General features: G+C 34.1%; 1 protein-coding gene across 26 annotated transcripts in view; it reads right to left on the bottom strand.

Moving 5' to 3' along the window:
* LOC145303571 (uncharacterized) overlaps positions 1-23384 on the bottom strand; it is a 612784-nt gene that overhangs the window by 482689 nt on the left and 106711 nt on the right. For all 26 annotated transcript variants that reach the window (XM_080145085.1, XM_080145093.1, XM_080145097.1 and 23 more), the window contains exon 2: positions 14381-14430. The gene's annotated coding sequence lies outside the window, so the exon portion shown is untranslated. The remainder of the gene's footprint in view (positions 1-14380; positions 14431-23384) is intronic.

Here is a 23384-nt window from a genome sequence, read left to right as displayed (position 1 = left end):
AAAAGACTTATTTGAAATGTTCCTTGATCACTCACTAGCTTAACCCACAGGTGCACAAGTACGCAGTTATGTGAAAAGACTATAAAAATACAATGCCCATTTGCTCAGTGCTTCTAACATTCATAAGATACAAGGCACTCAAGACAATTTGGATAACTTTTGGAAAGGAAAGAAATATATCATATCTTGGCTAATAATTGATGTAGTCTCAAAATTCAAAATGTGTCTCTTAAAGAATCTTCTGTCGATGCAGCTCACTTGAAGAAATTATCCTGAGCTCTTACCACAGGATTCAAAAAGGAATCTGAAGTATGCGACATGTATCATGTTCTTTGGGAGATGCATGAACACTAGTTTGGTCCAGCAATCAGTTCTTCGTTAGTGTTACAGGCAGTAGGGTTGGTGACTTTCAACTGCACCCCACGCATAATCGAATTACAATCAAGCCATTTCGAGAAACCAGATGTTGAAACTGGTGAAGTTGTAGAAGTTCCCAACTAGCCATTTCTGAGTCGTTTTTCAAAAATACCATGCAGCAGGACATGACCTTCACGGGAAACGCCCAAAAACCACCAGTTTTAGACAGTTTAGTTTTTATGAAGTGTAGGACATCATGCAGCATGTAGGTTAGCCACCTGTTTGACACATTATGCGATTGGTCCCAAGAAGAACCAGAGTATCCCTAGTTTGACTTAGTGTTTGACCCTGTTTAAAAGTTTCTCGGCTGTCTTGGTATTGAGTAATTGGCACTTTTGATTCTTGTATGAGAAATAATGAAGTTCTTCATTCTGCACTTTCTTCATAAACGTTACTCCATTGCTCATATCTCTCACAAGGTTCACATCAACTTGATTGGATGTTACTGCAGGTTTAGTAAGACACTTCATATTATACAGTCTTTTTCATTGGTTACTTATTAGCCAATAAAATTACTTGTTACAAATGTATCAAATTGCTAATGGCATCAATAATTTGTTGCCCGTTTAGTCTTAAATTTTATTTACTTTGTTTTAAAAAGGCGATTCTTTTACCTGCTATCCTACATTTTATATCTAATTTGAATTAAAAAATCTAATAAAATCACTTATTTTTACCTACTTAAAACTTTCCTTTGGCCCCTCTTTTTTTCATTTTACTTCTGTTGAAGTTCTCAGAAATGAAGGGGTTCCATTCCTAAGTATAACACTTTATTTGAGATACATAGATATTCAAATATTCCATTAAGGTTCTCCTTTACATTTCAAACACCGAGTTAGTAAAGAAGTTGAGAACATAATTTTTCTCTCCCCAACTGACAATCTAAATCTGTTACAGTATATCCTTGTGATCTCTTGGTCTTACTGGATTCCAGGACAAGAATTCATCTAACCTGGTGGAGTAATCAGCTTCACACTGTGAATTAAAGTAACATCACTTGGAGAAGGCGTAACATTACTTGTAAAAGCCAGAGATTTTATTTGGGCTGTGACTATACTATGTGATTTAGAATATTTAGTGAGGGTTTACTTGTAGGGAAAAAGTACCCACATGCCAGATTATCCTGACAAAACTCAAGGATGGTGTCTAGTAGGCATTCAAGTTTTCTAATAATGACTATTAGTCCGATTAAGAAAAATATATTAAGTTCAAATTTATTTTCTTAAAACAAAAATGGATTCTCCTTTTGTTTAATCAACGAGATCTTTTGTGATGAGCAAATAAAAAGAAAACCACCAAGAATAAACTTGTGTTCCATATTGTAAAGGCTCATCTTCACTTTCTACAGTATTGTTTTCTGAAATATTTTCTTAGACAAGCCAAAAATTGACTGAGGTTTTCTAATTTGTTTCATATATTTTAACTTGCATTGCAAATCTTATAACAAAATTTCTTAAACTGTCCATGTTCTCGATCAATGGCAGGTAGCCTTGCTAGTATATGTCGTTTACGTGTTTATTTTTACTTACAATACTTTGAAAGAAGTCAACAATTTTAATGAAAAAGCATTTTAATTATATACTAGATGTGGATTTTTTTTCCTTCACCAAAATGATGCCTCCATATGGAGAGTAATGTATTTTTTTTTTCAAATATAATTATTCATGGGCATGCATATATATATATATATATATATACACACACACACACAAATCTACTTGCATCTTCACAACAATTTTAATGAAAAAGCATTTTAATTATATACTAGATGTGAATTTTTTTCCTGGGCATGCATATATATATATATATATATATATATATATACACACACACACACACATATACACACTACACAATCTTTATCATAGATATATATATATATATACACTACACAATCTTTATCATAGGTATATATATATATATATATATACACACACACTACACAATCTTTATCATAGGTATATATATAGATATATATATATATATATATATACACACTACACAATCTTTATCATAGGTATATATATATACACACTACACAATCTTTATCATAGGTATATATATATACACACACACTACACAATCTTTATCATAGGTATATATATATACACACACACTACACAATCTTTATCATAGGTATATATATATATATATATATATACATACATATACACAAATCTACTTGCATCTTCACATCTAATATATATGTTGAACAATCGATGCCGCCATCCAGTCTCTAAAGATAAAGGACACCCTCTGTAGGGAGAGCTGCGCATGTAATTGTGAGCCAAGTGTTACACAATCTCTAACCACATCTCTCCTGAATCGGCACTGTTAGAGTCTAGTGGCAAGAAGTTCAGGACGACTGGAAACAATGCCGAGATAAGCGGAGAACACATACAGCACTTGGAAATCCCAAATGGTCACCCATTTAGTACTGACTAGGTTTAACATTGCTTAACCTTGGTAAACCAACAGGAACTGGTGTGTCAACGTGATTATGCCGTATATATGTAATCGTACACATACAGTTTACTATTTACATATCAATTCAAAGACAGATGTGGTATTGTATCATTGTTTATCCCTTTGTCTACCATTTCTATTGATGGGATTAACGTGTTATACATCGAAATCCATTCAGTTTGATATAACTGATTATATTTATTCATAAATTCTATTCTGGTTTATTTAAATGTATTTCATCCCCCCCCGTTTTTTTTTTGCTAATTATGGTTATACTTACCTAATCTATACGAGTGACAATTTATACCTATGTTAGCATATGATCAATTTTTCAGCTCTATTGTTTAGTAGGTTATGTTTATCATGAAACATTAAGGGAGATTTATTATTGATAGTTTTTTAATGTATTTATTTGCTTCCCCACCAAAGCAAATTAGGCACAAGGCCATTTTTAATGTGGGGTAAAAACCAGCTCCCCTAAAAGTAGGAAAAAAGGGGGCACTCTGGTTACCAAAAATAATTATTGTCCCAGTATAGAGGGTTTCCCCTCCATTGACTGGTACAAATTATCTTCAGTGCAGCATCTGCAGAACAGATGGTATTTATTTGCTCCCCCACCGAGCAAATTAGGCACAAGGCCAATTTTTAATGTGAGGAGTGAAGGGAGGGGGAAGGGAAAAAGGGGACCAGCTCCCGAGAGGTGGGAAATGGGAGCTGGTTAAAGGTCAGGTATGTGGGGTTGCCCCCACATCTGGTCTTTGCTTGCAGTATCTGCCGGAACAGATGGTATTTATTTGCTCCCCCACCGAGCAAATAAGGCACAAGGCCGATTTTTAATGTGAGGAGTGAAGGGAGGGGGAAGGGAAAAAGGGGACCAGCTCCCGAGAGGTGGGAAATGGGAGCTGGTTAATGGTCAGGCATGTGGGGTTGCCCCCACATCTGGTCTTTGCTAGTCATAGCTAGTCATAGCTTGCAGCATCTGCCGGAACAGATGGTATTTATTTGCTCCCCCACCGAGCAAATTAGGCACAAGGCCGATTTTTAATGTGAGGAGTGAAGGGAGGGGGAAGGGAAGAAGGGGACCAGCTCCCGAGAGGTGGGAAATGGGAGCTGGTTAAAGGTCAGGCATGTGGGGTTGCCCCCACATCTGGTCTTTGCTAGTCATAGCTATTCATAGCTTGCAGTATCTGCCGGAACAGATGGTATTTATTTGCTCCCCCACCGAGCAAATTAGGCACAAGGCCGATTTTTAATGTGAGGAGTGAAGGGAGGGGGAAGGGAAAAAGGGGGACCAGCTCCCGAGAGGTGGGAAATGGGAGCTGGTTAATGGTCAGGCATGTGGGGTTGCCCCCACATCTGGTCTTTGCTAGTCATAGCTAGTCATAGCTTGCAGTATCTGCCGGAACAGATGGTATTTATTTGCTCCCCCACCGAGCAAATTAGGCACAAGGCCAATTTTTAATGTGAGGAGTGAAGGGAGGGGGAAGGGAAAAAGGGGACCAGCTCCCGAGAGGTGGGAAATGGAAGCTGGTTAAAGGTCAGGCATGTGGGGTTGCCCCCACATCTGGTCTTTGCTAGTCATAGCTAGTCATAGCTATTCATAGCTTGCAGTATCTGCCGGGACAGATACTATACTTTGATCCCGGCCCGAAGGCCAAGAACAACTTTTGATAGTTTTTTAAGCTATCAATGTTTCTACTTATAGTGATCTGCAAACATTTTTCCCCCCCTCACAATTTTCCCTTTAGTTTCAACTATTTAGCTTCTAGCAGCAACGAAATAAAAACATTTTCAGCTCATTTGCCTTTCTGGATGTGTGCGCTTCCTATGCATGTTCTATTGTGTATGATTGCTCACTATTAATTTTAACTTGAAAGACTTTGTTTATGTAATATATTTAAGATAACAAAATTCAGCTTTTGGCAACTACATGTTCTCCATGGTGCATTATTACAATTATACTTGTTTATCATGTTTTTTTTTAAATTGATTTTTTTTCTTTTTCTAGGTTCGGCATACATCAATGACTAATTTTAAGTGTATTCATGTCAAATATCATCAAGCATGGGTGAAAAATATTTGTGAAACAGTTCTAGGAATATAATGCACTTAGATATGTTTTTAAATGCATTGTGTTGGCGTTTAACAGCTTTTTAAATTAAATTATTACAATGTTTACAAACAGAAGAACTTTATAATTTCTTATTCGTAAATTTTTTTTCTTATGCTTCTACTTTGTAAAATGTCTTTATGTTTTTTAACATGATTAATGGTTTACACAGAAACTGATTATGACATGCATCATTCATTATATTATCTCTCGACTTTAAATCAGACATAAATAGACAAGGAAAGAAAAAATTTTCTAACTCTCATCCAACCCTACTTATAGATACCTATCCACCTACCCTCTCTTGATATATATGTTCCACAATCTAAGAGCTGTATTTTCTGTTAATTATCCATTAAATTGCTGTTGGAATATAAAATGTATAAGCCTATGTATTAAATATGATATTTCCGAAGTAGCATTCAACGTTTGAAGAAATAGAGGAACTTTTAATAGCTTGTTAATCTTCATCAGTAAACGGCACTTATATTCAGTTATGAAGTAATTAAATTAAAATTACTTTCAGCTGAACTAAGAATCTCTTTTATCAAGGATTGCTTATTTACATTTCTAATTTTATAGAAAGACTAGCAGTGATACCGGATATCATCTCGAGAAAATTGACTTAAAATATGACAACGTTGGATAAACCTTTTAAAAATATATTTCCACAGAGAAACATTGTTTACACACTAGCTCAAGTTCTACTCAACTATTCTTGCATTTCATAGTCAAATTAAAAGAATGTTCATTAATTATTTTTCATCCATTTTTTAATTTTTTTATAAAAGTTTTCTCCTGAAAGTAGATATGTCAAATATATACAGGGTAGAACGATACAATTGTCACCCTAGAATAGACAACCTGATTCCATTTCCTTTTGATGAAAACTGTTGTTGTTTTTTGTTTTTTTTTATTGCAGAGACTACTAGTTGATCAGTTGTGTACAAATCCCAAGAGTGATAGGAGCCTTCTATTATGTCTGAAAGTGACACAATGCCAGCACCCTCAAAATGCATCGCTGGATTGCCACAAACAAGGACATGCCCAGGGTGATGACAAAGTTTTTGGCCACGATTATGGTCTTTGGTGAGGTTTCAAGTGAGGGCCACATCATGTCACTTCACATCTTCGAAGTCAGCTTGAAAGTTAACACTGAAGTGTACCTGGATGTGCTGAATAGTGTGGTGATCGCTTGGTGCAATCAAGTGGCCGTTGGCAGACCCTGACTGTGACAATACGACTTGGCACCGGCCCACAAGTACAAAGAGACTCAGGTTGGACTTCAGGAGTGCTATGACTTTGTACCCTTCTTTGATTGCCCCACCCTCCACAGACCTGAACCCACTGAACTACTTTGTTTGGTCATATGTCAAGAACATTACCAACATGACCTCCCACAGCACCAAAGTCAGCCTGATTGCTGCCATCTGCCGAGCTCCCACTGGCACTTGTGAAAAAGGCATGCTCCCAATTCCGTACCCATATCGAGGCAGTGATTGAGGCTGAAGGTGGCTACATTGAATAGATGTCAGCTCTACTATATAAGTTACCTGAATTGATTTTTTTAATAAAAGTTTTAAAATAAAGCTGTAGTGTTGTTTTCTTTAGGGTGACAATTTTATCGTTCTACCCTGTGCAATTATTTAACACGAAAAATAGTGGCTCAATTAGTTAAAAATGTCTAAACATTTCTTTCTAATATTATGGTTATTTAGTTTTTCTTTTGAATGGAGAGTTTAAAAAAGGTTCAAGAACTTCTGACATTGGATCAAAGTTGCTGATTTCAAATTTGAAGGTAGTTTGGCTCTTAGACCAAGACACACAGAGAAAACTTTGCTTATATTATAATTATTTTATGCACTCACAAAAATTTTATAAGAAGATATAATTGAATAGAGCTATTTATGAAAATAACTTGAAATTCTATTTCCAAAACCTATTAAATTGAAGAGAAATAGCAAACAACTGTATACATAGAATAAACTTTATGTTAGAATAACAATATGAGAAACTAAATAAATTAAATAAACTAGCATCTAAAATGAATGTAGAAAAAGTACTCCAAACATGCACCTATTAATTCGACATTAAAAGCGGAGGAGGAGGCACCTCTGTACAAAACAGAGCAAAAAAGACTGTCAGTCACAACATGTTATAAACTGCTACAGATTTGTTACAAACTTACTGACCATATAGCAGCCGCTTGGCTACAGCTATCTGGCAAACATAAGTCACAATCATAGACTACTATAATGACTATACAGTCTCATAAGTCCACACACAAGCAATACTAAACTCTTAGTTGTTCTATCAAGTTGTAAATAAAACTGATATATGTATATATAGATTGGCCTTGTTATTCTTTTAGTAATACTCTCTCCATGACATGGGGTAGCTGGCAAAGTCACCAGATTTAAGCCATTCTTTGAAGATGCCTATAGGAAAAATGTTTTCTGGCATTGTTTTTGCTTTCTGACATTTGAAAAGAAATCACCAAATTTCACTGGAGGTGGCACAGAGAAATGAATAAGACACCATTTCAATTGATTTTTTTCAATTTAAATCAAGCATTATTAAATCAGTTTGAAGTTCATATTTGCAAAGGTACTTCTACAGGAGAGCACCCATATCAACCTGAAGGTTTCCAATTGTGATTTACAGAAGAAACTGAGAATGACCGAGCCATCGCCAAGCAGTCAATTAATACTAACATTAAATGAAATAATGTATTTTTTCCCTGCCCTCGATTTAAGATTAGTGTCAATTGAGACATGACCCTCCATGTTAACCTTTTATGACCGGTGTAACTAATTTATTCAGTCACAAATAAAATGAATAACAGCATAAACAAAGTGGGGATTGCTTCAAACATGCTTTGTACATATTTGTTCAGTATCTGGGTAGACGCTAAATACCTCCAGATTGTAACTGTCCATTGCTTACATTCAACATGCTGCTATCTGTCTCAGAGTGGAAAATTTTGTTCGCAGTCAACATTTTTCAAGCATTATGGATAATAATCAAGGTAAGTTTATGAAATGCAAAAATTCTTCACTGGTAGTTTAACTATTGAACTTCATAATTTGTCCAGTTTGAAGACAATCATAGTGTCATTACCCTTTAAACTGACTAAAATTAACAAATATTTTTTTAATCATCTACATCATATTTCAGGTCATAAAAGGTTAAGAATGGGTTTAATAATCTTCAAATTAGTAGGTGAATCAAATTTTTTATTGTATTTTAAAGTTTTTAATAAAAATAAAATGGGGAGGGGTTTAAACTTTTGCATTCATATGCTTTAATGTCATCTACCTGAAGAGACATTTTGCAGCTTTTAAATTTTAAACTACCTTGGCCATTTCTGGTTTGTTCAGTAAATTACAGTCAGAAATATTCAGTCAATAAGTGAATTCCTATAAAAAGCGCCTTTAGTTTAGATTGTACTAGTACAGAAATTCTATGTTTCCAGTATTTATTAAAGAATCCAGAATCGTTAGAGAATTATCAACTTGTCCGTAGGTGGATATTCCAACTAGTATACATGTGTAAGTGTAGTGCTCGAATTTGCTCAAATTTAGATAATTTGTATAATTTATTCACGGCTTAAATTACAAAACATCACAGGAAGTGATGAAAATGCTTCCTCATATTCAAAATATAATTCTGGAAATTAACATTAGTAAGCACATTCTATCAAGAAATTCTGCTGTAATTTCAGCAATTCACAAGTCTGAGATCAGCACTTATTCAAAGAACTAAGCAAAAATGATACTAAATCCAAATTTCATGCCATAAAAATATTTATCCATCTTTTTTTTATATTGAAATGAGAACAAAGTAAAAAAAAAAATTTTTTTTAATTCTAGTAAGGTTGGTTATTTTCGCAAAACTAAAATTTTAAAAGAGACAGTTTGCTCAAAGCAGTCTGGTAAACAGGTGTGTTGATATTTATGAAGGCCAATAGCAATGCAAAAAAAAAAAAAAAACGAAATGGTGAAAAAAAAAAAACAAAAAAAAAACGAAAATCTTCCACATATCAAATCAGTAAATATGGCATTTACTGCTAGAGATTAATAAAATCTGAATCTACTTTAACATTTATAGGTATGGTAGTTTAATTACTTGTCACACTCCTGTAGAAAAGATCACCTATCAAAATTTGGTCACCAAACTTCCTTGACTTCCAGAGCTGACTTCAAGACAATGCAGCCAAAGCTCTGCAAGAACTTTAATAAATGGTGAGTTTACAAAAATTGTTTGTGATAGATGGACAAAGCCTCTCAAGGATACGCGAGAACATGAAATGCAAATGTCAAATTTCAACTAAAGTCCAACAGTATCTCCAGTGAGAATATAGCACCAAACACTTCTGACTTGCAAAGTGGATATGCGAAAGCAAACTAAAGGAGAGAAGTATTGGTAGATTTTAGGTGCCTTACGTACTTGGAGTGTCAAGTTATTTAGTCATGTATAGTATACCATCTCTTGCATAAACTCAACACAACCTCCATTCAGTCTTGAGAGGCAATGGATAACACCTGTAAGCATACCTGTATATAATTGAAGCAAAAGTTGCACAACCTTTAACCACACCTCTCAACACTGTTCAATTCCAGTGGCAAGGAGAGTCCAGGATGACTGGAAACAATGCAGAGATAAGCAGAGAGCACATACAGCACCTGGTATTTCCAAATGATTACCCATTTAGTAATGTACCAAACTTAATATTGCCTAGTTTCAGTGATCTAATGGGAACTGGTGTGCCAACATTATAATGCCATATATGCGTTAACTCAATAACACACATGAATAGCTTAGGCACGAAGGTGCATCAAAACCCAAAGAAAACCTAGTTTTAGTGTGTACAAATTAATTTAATACTTTGGAGTTCAAGATACCAGATTCACTTTCAAACTGGATGATGAGTGAAGTTAAAAAAAAAAAAAAAAAACTTCAATTCGTACATTTGAAAATAAATAATGCATTTAAAGCATTGCTCTTAAAGTGTGTGCATTTGTGAGACCCAATTTGTTAAATGCCTTGCAAAATTTAGAGTTTCTACATCCAATCAGTAAGCAGGAAAAATAAACGAGTGTAAATGCATATTATTTGGAGCATTCACACTACTATTCTCATTTTGAGCGTTATTTTCACATTTTGGTCAATGTAACCTCTGACCTTCACATGTACCTTGTCAAACTCCGGAATCTTTCTGTTGAACTCAAGAATCTGCACAGAATTTCTAATGGAGCCTTGATTTAATTTATGGGAGTAGCGAACGAATAGAAGTCCTAAATAATTCGCAAGGTCACTCACATTAAGGATTGGACATTCAACCTCCAACAAGTGTAATTTCCAACTGAATTTTACAAAGTTCTTTATCCACATTCTTTATCTTTTTTTCTTTTACACCTACAAAAGACTTTTTTCCCCATTTTTAAAGTTTTAATATTGAAATTGCTATTTTTGTTTTATTTCTTTAAGTTTAACATCGTTTTTTTAATATTTAAACAAGGTTAAGTTTCCATTTTGTTCTGCTCTACTCCCCCCAACATACACTTCCAAACACCCCGGCAACGCCGGGCACTCCCGCTAGTCTATTATATAAAAGGCAAAAGGTGTTTGTGTGTCTGCCAAAAACTTTTGACAGATGCAACGAACACTGACAAAATTGGTATTATTTGAAAGGTCAATCTCTCGGATAACAAATATCCAAAAATTGGCCAAAAAGATTAAGTCTTTGACCATCAACTGGGCCGTTTTTACAAGAAGGGATCAGTTTTTGCCTCAACATTTTTGCAAAGTCATCATACACCTTACGATGGCTAATCTTATTTCGAACGTTGGTGACGTATGTCGCGGTGGCTAAGCTATAGATATTTTTTTTACCTTCTTTTCCTTCTTCGCATTATAAGTTCGAGCCTGCCTGCTTGCTTACTATTACCCCTCCTCCTCACATGAGTACGCACTGTTATTTTCATTTTTATTTTTTTTTTAGGGGAGTTTAGAAACATTTTTTTTTTTTAAAGCTCCGTTGATCAATACTCTTACCATAAAACCTCTCCAGACCTGAGCAATGCTGGGGACCCCCTAGCTAGTCTATTATATAAAAGGCAAAATGGGCGTGAGCATTTGCGTATGTCCATAAAAGGTTTTTGCGTTGAGGTTCTCATGTTGATTACATTCCGGGAGAAGTTTTCTTATACTTCCTAAATCATAATATCTCAGATTTGCAAATGGACATAGTCTATCTTTTTTTTTTATAGTGTTTTAAAAAATTCCCTTGTTGTGAGTGTTTGTCTTTTTCATATAAATAAAACAAAACTAATCAAATGAACGCCAACTCCCGGCCTTCGCCTGGGTAACATTTGTTCTGTAATTGGTCCTTGGTCAATGTAGGGGAAACCCTTCATACCAAGACAATTACTATTTATTTGATACTGCCAGAGTGCCCCCTTTTATGGGGAGAGGTGGAGCTGGTTTTGCGCCCAACATTAAAAACAACCTTGTGTCTAATTTGCTTTCATGGGGAAACAAATAAAACGGCAGAAAGCGGGGAAACTTAACTGGCCTCTGGCCAGATTTAAAAACAATGTTCATTTCTGCATAGACATGACAACTATGATTCTTAAGTTAATTACCAACTCATTGATTTCACTATCCGCTATGGAGTAATGGTTAGTGAGAAAGACTAATTACCCTATGTTTTCCGAGTTCGATCCCACCTCCCTCTATCTCTTTTTAAAAAAATTTTTTATTTTGTTTTTGTGCCTATATCTTCCACCCAGACAATAGTTAATTACACATTCATTTAATTCCCTATCCTCTTTTTTTTTCATGTTCTTTTTCTCCTTCGTGGTAGGGGTTGGAGCTTGCCTATCTACTACCAATTTTTTTTTTTTTTTTTTTTTGCTCAACACACCTCCAACACCCGGGCAATGCCGGGTACCCCCGCTAGTCTAATATAAATATATAAAAGCGAAAATGTATGTATGTATGTACGCTTTTCCTCGATGTCCCCAAAAGGCTTCTTTCAGAGAAGCGCTCGCTCGGTTCACAACTTCTTAAAACTTTTTATATCATCTATAAATTGTAATATCTCACTTAACCACGGAGCTCGCCTGTCTATTTAATTTTATTGACTTTCAAACGTTAATTATTCGACATTTCCCGCATCGGCACGCTTTCATTCGGTTTTCGGTATAAACAAGAAGCGAGACTCGACTCTAATCACAGGCCCAAAGCCAGTGGTGCTAAGTAACGTTTGGTCGATGTCGACTTCGTCATATCAGACGGTAGCTTTCATTTCGAGACGAGACACTCCCCCTAATAAACAGGGAGCTGTTAGTTAAAAACAAACAAACCGATTTATTGACCTCATTAAAAACTGTCCCGCACAAAATGCTAACTGCTGAATAGCTATCGCCGTCACGTCAATCAAAAACGCGCACCTATTTTTTTTTTCACACTTTACTATTTTCCAACTGCGCGTCGTCAAGGCGTCGTTTTTTTTTTTCACGGGCACCCGCTTTTCTTCGGGTTTTGTTCACACACACCTACAAACACCCGGGCAACGCCGGGTACCCCTCGCTAGTCTAATATAAAAGGCAAAATGTGTGTATGTTTGTGTGTGTAGGTCTGCCAAAAACTTTTGACACATGCGACGAACACTAACAAAAGTCGGTATCATGAGAAAGATCGGACTCTCTGACGACAAATATCCAAAAATTGGCCTAAAACATTAATTCTGTACTGGTCAACTGAGCCGTTTTTACAAGGAGTCAGTTTTTCTTTGTCAACATTTTTGCAAAGTCATCATATACCTTGCAATGACTAAGCTTATTTTGAACAGCAGCAACATTGTATGTCGCAGTGGGCGCAGTGACTAAACTGTTTGCATTTTTTCACTTCCTTTTCCTCTTAGTGTTACAGGTTCGAGCCTGCGTGCTTGCTTACTATTACTCCCTCATGGGTACTCGCTATTTTCATTTTTTATGGCGTTCTGAGACATTTTTTAGGGCTCTGTTGATCAATACCCTTATCATAATACCTCTCCACACCCAGGCAACGCCAGCGAACCCCGCTAGAAAATTCTAAATCCCTATTAAAAAACACAAAAAAAAACTTCAATTGATGTCACCATAAGGTGTGCTGTCAGTGTGTACTTTTATTTTACTTGCAGTGCAGAATAGGTAAAGCCTCAGCAGTATTTAATCAGTTTTGCAAGATCTGGAACACAAGCGTTCATCCTTAGATCAAGATTTTATAACAACAACGTCTTGTCCACTGTTCTATGTAAGTGAATTTTGAAATTTCAAAATCAACCAAGAGAAGAAATTAGATGTGACCGATTTCAAGTGCCTTAAAAGGATTCTCGAGATCAAATGAAACGAGCAAACTACCAACTAAGAAATCAGAAACTGCACCAAATGTCAGGTAATAATATCATCAATAATCTGTAAACGATATCTGACATACCCTAATATAGAAATCGGTTAGTTACAACTTTTCAGGAAGTTTTATAAAAATCCTAGGTATCAATTTTTTTTTAATAAGCACAATTGTCAATTTTAGCCATTTTAACCTGAAAGGCACCCCCTATGGGGGCAACCAGAGTTTTCCCGGAAAATCCGTTCTGTTATTGTTTTACTCATATGTTTAATGTTTGTGCAAAATTTCAAAAAATTCTAAGGCATAATTACTTAGAAAAGTGCAGACAGACAAACGGACAAGAGTGAATTTACAGGCCCACCTTCCTTTAGTCAGAGGGGACAAAAAAAAAAAAAAAAAAAAACGGTAATAATTATAAAATAAAATTTTTGTCAAAGTAATTAAATTAATGACGTTTCTGCATTTTTGAGATGAGGATTCTTTATTTGTATCATTATTCATCGGGCTCGCACTGAAGATGAGAACAGTAGTTCAATGAATAATAATATTAATTAAATTTAGTAATTATTTTCACTTGTGCACCGTTTAACAGAGCAATCGAGTTTGATATTTGTTTTGTTTGTTTTTTTTACACCTGTTGAAACTTAAGTCATTGGATTTATTGTGGAGGAATAAATAAAGTAAAAAATGTTTATAAAACCTTAAATCCTCAAAAACAGAAAAAAAATGCATTTTGTGACAACAGTTCAACAAAGATAGGAAATTGATATGTTACAAAAATCTGTTTCATTGAAATAGACAGCACTCATAACTAGATGGCTTACTGCAGCTAAAATGATATTTTTCAAAAGGAAAACCAATATTGACTGCAAGCATTATAATTGGTTTTCCTATAAAATAGGATTTAAACCGGTTTCATAAAATCTGTTTGAAGCTTTAAATGTGAACTAATGGTGGAAATTGTTGGAGAGAAACCAAATTGAAACTTACTGTGCTTGGTGTTTTCAAATATGTACATTGTAAGCCAAGATATTGAGTTCCTGAAAGAATAAGACAAAATAACAAGAGTTAAATTTCAGAACTAAAAATTTGCAAACAAAAAGTAATTTCAAAAAGAAAGAGTAATTTCAAAAAGAAAGAGTAATTTCAGAACTAAAAATTTGCAAACAAAAAGAGTAACCGATTCACTTAAATCAATAATTGTTAGATTTAGTTCCTGTTTTTAAAAATTTGGGAAACTGAAACCCTTGCTGGAGGTTTATGGGTTAAAACCCATAAACTTCCGGCAAGGGTCTCAGTTTCCCAAATTTTTTAATTAAATTATTAGGTTCTAGTACAGACTAATTAAAGACCCCCTCCATCTTAAGAATGGCTTTCTAAATTCTAACATTAGTTCAACATGATACATAAACAAATGTACCAAAAAAAAAGTATTTAAAATAAAACTTGATACAAAACTTTTCCTGATTTTCTTTATTTCATTATTTTCTTACCTAAAATACACTGTTGACTTTTTCCAGTCACTGCCGGGCTCTATAAGGCTTGTTTGGGGTCGGTTACTCTTCTGCTATGCCATAAAAATTATAAAAAGTAAAACAAAATCACGTTTGTTTATTTTATTGGCTTTTTTGTTTCCCCTCGATTAAGTTTATTTTCAATGGATCTTATTGATTTGTTCCAAACGAAAACGCAAGTGATATTGCTACTACAACATTGTAATCATAAACCAACACAAAAAAGAACAAAATTTGCTGCTCGTCCCTCTCTACTTAAAAAAATAAATAAATAAATAAATAAATAAAAAATGATAAACAGGAAAATTAGCAGCCGTTCAGAATTTAATCTAACGTAAAAAAAAAAAAATAAATAAATAAAAAATACAGAAAAATCTTTCATGTACGCATCACAACAAAAAGATAATTCTGAAATCACGTAAATCGATCAGGTAGTTTTTTCATATAGAAATTATTTTAATGATTTTTAACGATTAGTAGTAATTCATAGGTAGGTATGACACTAATTTTCAACACCCATAACAAAAAAGACAAGTAAAAAACTAGTAAAATGAACTTAATTGATCATAATTTTTTTTACTCTATATTGAAGAAAAAGAACCAGCTTTTTTTTTTCTTTTTTTTTTTTTTTTGCATGACGTGGTCTGTAGGTTAAAACTCTGCACATGAATTTCTTAATTTTTTTTTTTATTAACTGCAAAGAATTTTATAAGACTTGAAAATGTACACATTTTTTAGCAGTGCAAAAGTAAATTATGTTTCTGATTTTGAACGTCCATTGAACAAGCAACTGATCCTGAAAAAATTGGAAAACGGTCTACACACATTTAGTGAAAATGTGATTCAGAGGTTTCCTATGTCTGTTTAACAAAACATAGGCCCCAACAACCAAGCACAAGTAGTAAGCCTAGCAACATAAGATAAGGAATTTTTCAACAGTTGACTAATTGTACAATTGTACAACTATACAGCGACAACCACAAATTCTTACAAATAGATAGTCGATGTTGATCCTGTGGTTTCTTTCACATTCGGTTCAAGAAATCATGGCCCCCAAAACCTCGCCAAAGTAATTGGTTTTGAGCTGGAAGAATAGCTGTTAAAGGGACCAATCAGTGAAATTGGATTGTTGCTGGCACGTTGCACCCACTGTGTGGGGACTAAGTTGATAAGTAAGGTGTCAATATAACCGAAATTTATTAAAATAATTTTAGGATTACCAAAAAAAAAATAAATAAATAAATAAAAAATAAATAAATATTGGAATTACCAAAGATACAGGTGAAAATAAGCATAAAAAAGGCATCAAAGCAACCCCCGAGCAAGGCCAGGTAATAATACTGCTAGTATATTATGTTTTAAAAGTTTTTGTTCAATTCAAGTGAAACATAACAGTAAAAGTCTTACTTTTGGCTTAAAATATTAAAAAGACAGATAGGATATCCAGAAAGAAATCATTTTAAGCAGACAACACCTAAAATAATTAACTTTCGGTTTGATATGGAACCTGTTAACTTATAGAATTTCCTTTAATATTAATTTTCAATATCGTAATTTGTAGCCGGAAAAAAGTAATATTTAAATTTTTTTTAGTAACTCCTCTTTACTCTAGTAAATAATTTTTAATTCCTAAAACCCTTTATTTTTTATGTTAACTGAATCCTTAACTATATCGGAAACTTATTTTCTATACAGAATTTTTGTGTGGACATAAACTAAAAGTGACATTTTTATTTAATATTAACAGATTGTAAAACATGCCATGGACAAACAAATTTAATTAACGCTTACATCATAATTGTTTTAGTTACTTGGTTTAGAAATTATATTTTTGTTCTGACAAAGAAAACAAGTAACACTATAATTTTTATCAGCAAAGTACAAATAGATTACTGCATCATTGGCCTTCCATATAAAAAACTATTTATGTTCGATTTCTAGATATACGTTTTAATTATTCACTACTCAAAAACGGCATAAATTAAAAAAATTATTATTATAACAGTAAGATTGTCGTTTTATTCGTAAGTTTTAAGACCGAATCTTCACCATTTTTTTCAAACCTTGAAAAATTCAATTTAAAAGAAAAAATTTTGGAAATCGTTTAAAATTACAGATAAAAACTGTCAAATGTAAATTTAAAAAATATTTGTAAAACTTAAATCATTTTGATGTATTTTCCAACTTTCTGCAAAAAAAATAAAAAATAAAAAAAATAGATAAAATAAAAAATCATACAAATCCGCAATGTTTGTAGCCCAAAATTAAATATATTTAATCATTCCAGTATACTTTAATATATATATAAAAAAATTTTAAAAAAAAACTAAGATGTGAATACCCCCTCCCCTCAAAAAAAAAAAAAAAAAAAAAAAAAAATTGAGAATCGGTGGTGGTGGGGAGTTTAAAATTATAAATCTTTTTTTTTTTTTTTTAATATTTTATTTCAGTTTATATATAGTTCAGCCTTTTTTTTTTTTTTTTTTAAATAAGGCTGTAAATAAAAAAAAATAACCAAATTGATCACTTATTTTTTTCAGGGAATTTTAAAAATTGCATTTTCGTTGTTTACGTACGTCAAAATATGTAGAAATAACATGCGTTTTTAATTTTCCCGTTTTTAGCTTTTGAGGGAATTGTTTGAAAATTCACAAGTTTGAAATATGAATTTTATATTTTTAGAATCTTGAAAATACTGCAAAATTTCATTTTACAAGTTTTTACTGTTATTTGTGATTGGGGGGGGATAAAATTCTTCCTTTATTAGTGTCATACCGATTCATAGGCATTACAAAACTGATTTTAATGTCTTGGTAGTCTGAATTGAGTCGTCTCTTTATTTAATATAGTGGACAGAGTCGCGCGCACGATCTTCACTTCCTCACAAAATTTGATTTTCTTACTAAACAAAAATAACTAGATCTTTACGTGATTTTTGGAATATGATATGACAATGACATTTTCATTCCGTGATAGGTACGTAAATAAATAAAGATAAATCTTTATGATGTATTTATTTTAATAAGGTTGAATTCTGAACAAAAAGTGGAAAATCATTATATTGCAAGAGAATTTTAATCAATATAAATTATCACATAAAATTAAATGTTACAGGGAAAGTTTTGAATATTTTTGATTTCAACGAAATTAACTTCACATGCCTTTTAAAGGAGTCGTAGTTTACACATTATTGGGTAAATGTTACACAGTGACCTAAAATCAAATTGAAAAATAAAAGGTCATGGGATAAAAATGTACAGGATTTTTTTTTATATCACCAGATCAATGTAAAGTTTTAAAATAAAAAAATAAAGATTAGCACTTCTTAATTCTAAATATTATGCCCAGTGTGATAATAAGATTATCCATGTCATTAATAAATGACGCAGTCTAATAATCTCAATTCAATGTACATTTTATAATCCAAATGATTCAATAGCAATGCAATTGTATTAAATGTGACGGTCAGCATCCGAGCCTAGTTTGATAATGATTTTGTTTTACCGGAGATTATCAAGGCCATATCGACGTTCAACAAAAAAAAAAAAAAAAAAATCCACAGTTAAATAAATTCAAGTTCAAGTTTACGAAGCAGCCTTTTAATTCAGTTTAAAATCAATCATCCGCATTTTATCAATTTTGAGCTCCACACTGAGCAGGCCAAAAAATTATTTCTAAAATTTCTATTAAAACATAAGCACAATATTTCTTTGGAAAAGGGAAAAGGAAAAACACTGAAGTAAAAGAAAAGGGAAGAACACTATTCTTCAGATTTTATATACTAGGTAATAAAAGAATTTTCGCTGCTTGAGAAAAGAGGAAAGGAAAGAGGAAAAAGGAAAGAGAAAAGAGGAAAAAGGAAAGAGAAAAGAGGAAAAAGGAAAGAGAAAAGAGGAAAAAGGAAAGAGAAAAGAGGAAAAAGGAAAGAGAAAAGAGGAAAAAGGAAAGAGAAAAGAGGAAAAAGGAAAGAGAAAAGAGGAAAAAGGAAAGAGAAAAGAGGAAAAAGGAAAGAGAAAAGAGGAAAGAGAAAAGAGGAAAAAGGAAAGAGGAAAAAGGAAAGAGGAAAAAGGAAAGAGAAAAGAGGAAAAAGGAAAGAGAAAAGAGGAAAAAGGAAAGAGAAAAGAGGAAAAAGGAAAGAGAAAAGAGGAGAGGAAAGAGAAAAGAGGAGAGGAAAGAGAAAAGAGGAAAGAGAAAAGAGAAAAGAGAAAAGAGGAAAGAGGAAAGAGGAAAGAGAAAAGAGGAAAGAGAAAAGAGGAAAGAGAAAAGAGGAAAGAGAAAAGAGGAAAAAGGAAAGAGGAAAAAGGAAAGAGAAAAGAGGAAAAAGGAAAGAGAAAAGAGGAAAAAGGAAAGAGAAAAGAGGAAAAAGGAAAGAGAAAAGAGGAAAAAGGAAAGAGAAAAGAGGAAAAAGGAAAGAGAAAAGAGGAAAAAGGAAAGAGAAAAGAGGAAAAAGGAAAGAGAAAAGAGGAAAAAGGAAAGAGAAAAGAGGAAAAAGGAAAGAGAAAAGAGGAAAAAGGAAAGAGAAAAGAGGAAACAGGAAAGAGAAAAGAGGAAACAGGAAAGAGAAAAGAGGAAAAAGGAAAGAGAAAAGAGGAAAAAGGAAAGAGAAAAGAGGAAAAAGGAAAGAGAAAAGAGGAAAAAGGAAAGGAAAGAGAAAAGAGGAAAAAGGAAAGGAAAGAGAAAAGAGGAAAAAGGAAAGGAAAGAGAAAAGAGGAAAAAGGAAAGGAAAGAGAAAAGAGGAAAAAGGAAAGGAAAGAGAAAAGAGGAAAAAGGAAAGGAAAAAGAGGAAAAAGGAAAGGAAAGAGAAAAGAGGAAAGGAAAGAGAAAAGAGGAAAGGAAAGAGCAAAGGAAAGAGGAAAAGAGAAAAGAAAAGAGAAAAGAAAAGAGAAAAAGGGGGGCGCTCACAAATATTAGCTTCCCTGTTTGTAATCGTTACCTTCTGCCGTATTAAAAAAAACTGCCACACATTCTTAATTCGTTAAGATCTGCTACAGAGTTTATACTAGGAGATTTTCCCTCGCAAATATGCAAGATGCTATTAGTCTTATTGCAAGAGACGTGCCTTAAAGACTGTCATAATTTAACTCCTGTCAACTGCCAAGCAAATCATAATATCGTTCATCCTATCCACCGCAACCACCACATTTCACAGCTAAGTGCAGAATCAAATGAGTGACCTTTTTACATTCGGTAGCTTAAAAGAAAAAAAAATTATACTAGACAGTCATTATTATGTTCGTGATGACTTGTTCAGCACGTGACTAGCATTACTTCATAAATTAAAAAAAAAAGAAAAAACAAAAAAACAAAAACAAAGTGTCACTCACTGGCCCAATTATAAGGGAACTTTTACTAAAGTTCAAGCTACTGAAATGTAGCTGGAGATTACGAAAGAACAAAATGTCAATTGCATAAGCAATTATCTTGTTTATTATGCATGTAAAATTATGGCTGCAAACGAGTTGAGGTGAAGTTGGATAATCAAACTGAAGTCAGAGCCATTGGTGAAAAAAAGAAAAAAGTATCACGTCAGTCGGAGTATTACTCGTCTTTCTGGGATTTCTATGTGGAACCTCTGTAAACAGTTCCAGGGAAAACAATCACTGTAAAATACTCAATGTTTATTAGTTGAAATGCTTAATACTGATTGGTCAATCTTAACAAAATTGTTAAATCTTCATTAGTTGCAGATTCCAGACTTTAAACAATTGTAAGAATTCTCTTTTCTAAGCTGAATACCTGTTGACTACATACACGATACCCCATGCGCAGTCAGCAGTGAGGGATTCAAGCTGTCAAACAAATCTTTGGCAGTCATAATACTTACATTTTTTTTTTTTTTTTTTACATAGGCGTCATCACTTATCAGGGCCGATAGGCCACTCAAGGATAAGGGTTAAAGAGTGTAGAGTAGTCAAAAGGACAATATAGTACTCGATAGTAATGGAAGTTCGGTAAATTTGTTAACTTAAGTGGAACGGCTCATCAGAAACTTGTTCACATTGGACTTGAAGATAACCATATTATAGACAGCTGGAAAGCAGGAAAACCGAAGATAATTCCACAGGCGTGCAGTTCTAAGAAAGAAGCTTTGATCATGGAATCTATGTTTAGGTACAGATAAAGAGTGGGGAAAATTATTGATAATGTTTCCAGCTAGTCTAGTGTTTCTTGTGAAAGTTTGGTGAGGGGGGGACCATAGATTGAAGCTCAGTCGAACACTTTCCATGAAAATAACGATAAAGCAGAGACAAACTCGCAACATCTCTTCTGTGAGATAGAGGTTGCAGCGAAGAGAAACGGACATCTCCCACCAGGCCACGAAGTCTATTTTGAACCCTATCAAGGCAGGACAAGTCTTTTCTAGCAGTTCCTGCCCATATGTGGCAACAGTATTCCATCCTTGGACGTATCTGGCTCTTATATAGATAGAGAATTGCATTAGCAGTGAGATATCTACTGGATCGATAGAAGGATCCGACCATTTCTCCAGCGGCCTTGGCAACAGATTTGGTGTACGCATTCCATTTAAGATCAGGAGTAAAGGTCAAGCCCAGAAGCCTGTCAAAACTTGAGGCCTCCCCAAGACGAGCCATTCATTTTAATTGATGCCAGATGGGGATCAGAGCGTTGATGATGTAAAGATAGAAGCTTGGTTTTAGATACGTTAAAAGTAACCAGCCACTCCTTTCCCCATTGTACAACGTGATCAAGATCAGAGGAGAGAGAATCGGAGAGAACTTGGTCGTTTACTCTCTTAGATGTGCTACCATAGATGGTAGTCGTTAGCAAAAATGTCTACGAATGATGTAAGGATGTGATTTGGAAGATCATTAATGTAGATCAGGAAAAGAGTTGGGCCCAGGATGGACCCCTGAGGGACTCCAGCATTTATACTGTGAGCTTCAGAGAGAAATGATTTAATAATTGAGAAGACATTTCCAGCTATACCATAGCTGGAGATCTTGTGAAGTAAACCTTTATGCCATACCCTATCAAAGGCCTTTGATATGTCAAGAGCAATTGCCCTAGAAGGGTTGCCTCTGTCGAGAGATTCACTAATCCTATGAGATATAACTGTAAGCACATCTGCTGAAGATCTAGCAGAACGGAAACCATATTGTGTGTCACTAAGAAGGTTATTTTTGCTGAGATGGTTGATTACTTCTCTATTTAACACAGATTCCAGCAACTTACTCATGACGCACAGGAGACTTAATGGCCTGTACTGAGAGGGGGATGAACGACCACCTGAATTCTTAAATACGGGGCATACTGATGAGATTTTCCAGGGTGATGGGAAGCAATTCTCCTTAAGACAACATTTAAACAGTTTTGTAAGTATGGGTGCTAGTTCTGGTTGAAGTTTTTTGAGTACTATAATTGGAATACCGTCAGGGCCGGTTGCTTTACTGGAATCAAGGTTTTTGATTAGCTTGGCAACATCACATACAGATATTTGTATATCACATAGTGTGCTTTCTGATACAGGAGGAAATTACATTGTGGGGGGGGGTATGTACGTGTATATAAAGTGCATTGGATATATAAGTTGTATATAGTGAAGTTTCTTTATGCCGTCTAGTGTTCATTAATCCTTGTGAATGTGTGTGGCATAGCTTACAGGACATTTACAATACGGATAACCCCGATGGGAGGGAACAGTTCTGGGTGGTTCTGCATTTTGTCAATAAAGAAATCTAAAAAGCTGAAATGAACATTTCTTTCAAAGAAATGACCAGGAGTCTTCGGTTATATTTCAGATAGCTTTTATTTCACCATGTATCCTTGTTGGAAGATTACACGCTTGTCTGTTCTACTCCCCTTGCGTCCAAGCCCAGAGACCTGTCGCTGGGGACTCAATTGTCCCACAGTTGAAGACTGTCTCTCCTCAACTTCTTCCCTGGACTTCTGACTTTTTCTGACTCTGTAACTAACCCATATATATATAAACTAACAGATCTTGTCATTTACTTCCACGATCTGACATGTGACATCTAAACATGTGTTCTGATAACTGATTTAGTCATGTTCAACAACCCCATGTTGAGTCTGCTGTTTGGAAATCTACATTCCTGTCAACGCCAAATTCCAAGATCTTTGTTCTATCTTTCTTACATTCCATTTTCTAATAAATATTTCTTTGTGACATAATTTTACAATTTAACTTTTAATATTTAACCTTTTTTTATCAACTTTTAGCAAGGGTACCCAGCGTTGTCCCAACATAATACGTAACACATGAACTATTGGTGGCTACAGACATCTCGACAAAAAAACACACAGACTACTAAAATATATCAACAGCTTATATACATTCTCACAAACTGATTAATGTTTATACACATACAAACAAAACACTTTCTTAGTCTAAACCATTTGACGATTTTCATAGCTTTTCTTCTCTGATAAAACGATTGGATCAGTTTACCGTTTCATAAGGTATCTCACCCAGGAGGCAATCCTCTAACTGTATAAAAACC

Source organism: Euprymna scolopes, chromosome 19 (assembly GCF_053919585.1).
Source record: "Euprymna scolopes isolate OS-2025 chromosome 19, ASM5391958v1, whole genome shotgun sequence".
NCBI lineage: Eukaryota > Metazoa > Mollusca > Cephalopoda > Sepiida > Sepiolidae > Euprymna > Euprymna scolopes.
The sequence above is the reverse complement of the archived record's forward strand: the minus strand, read 5'-3'. Positions and strand labels throughout refer to the sequence as shown.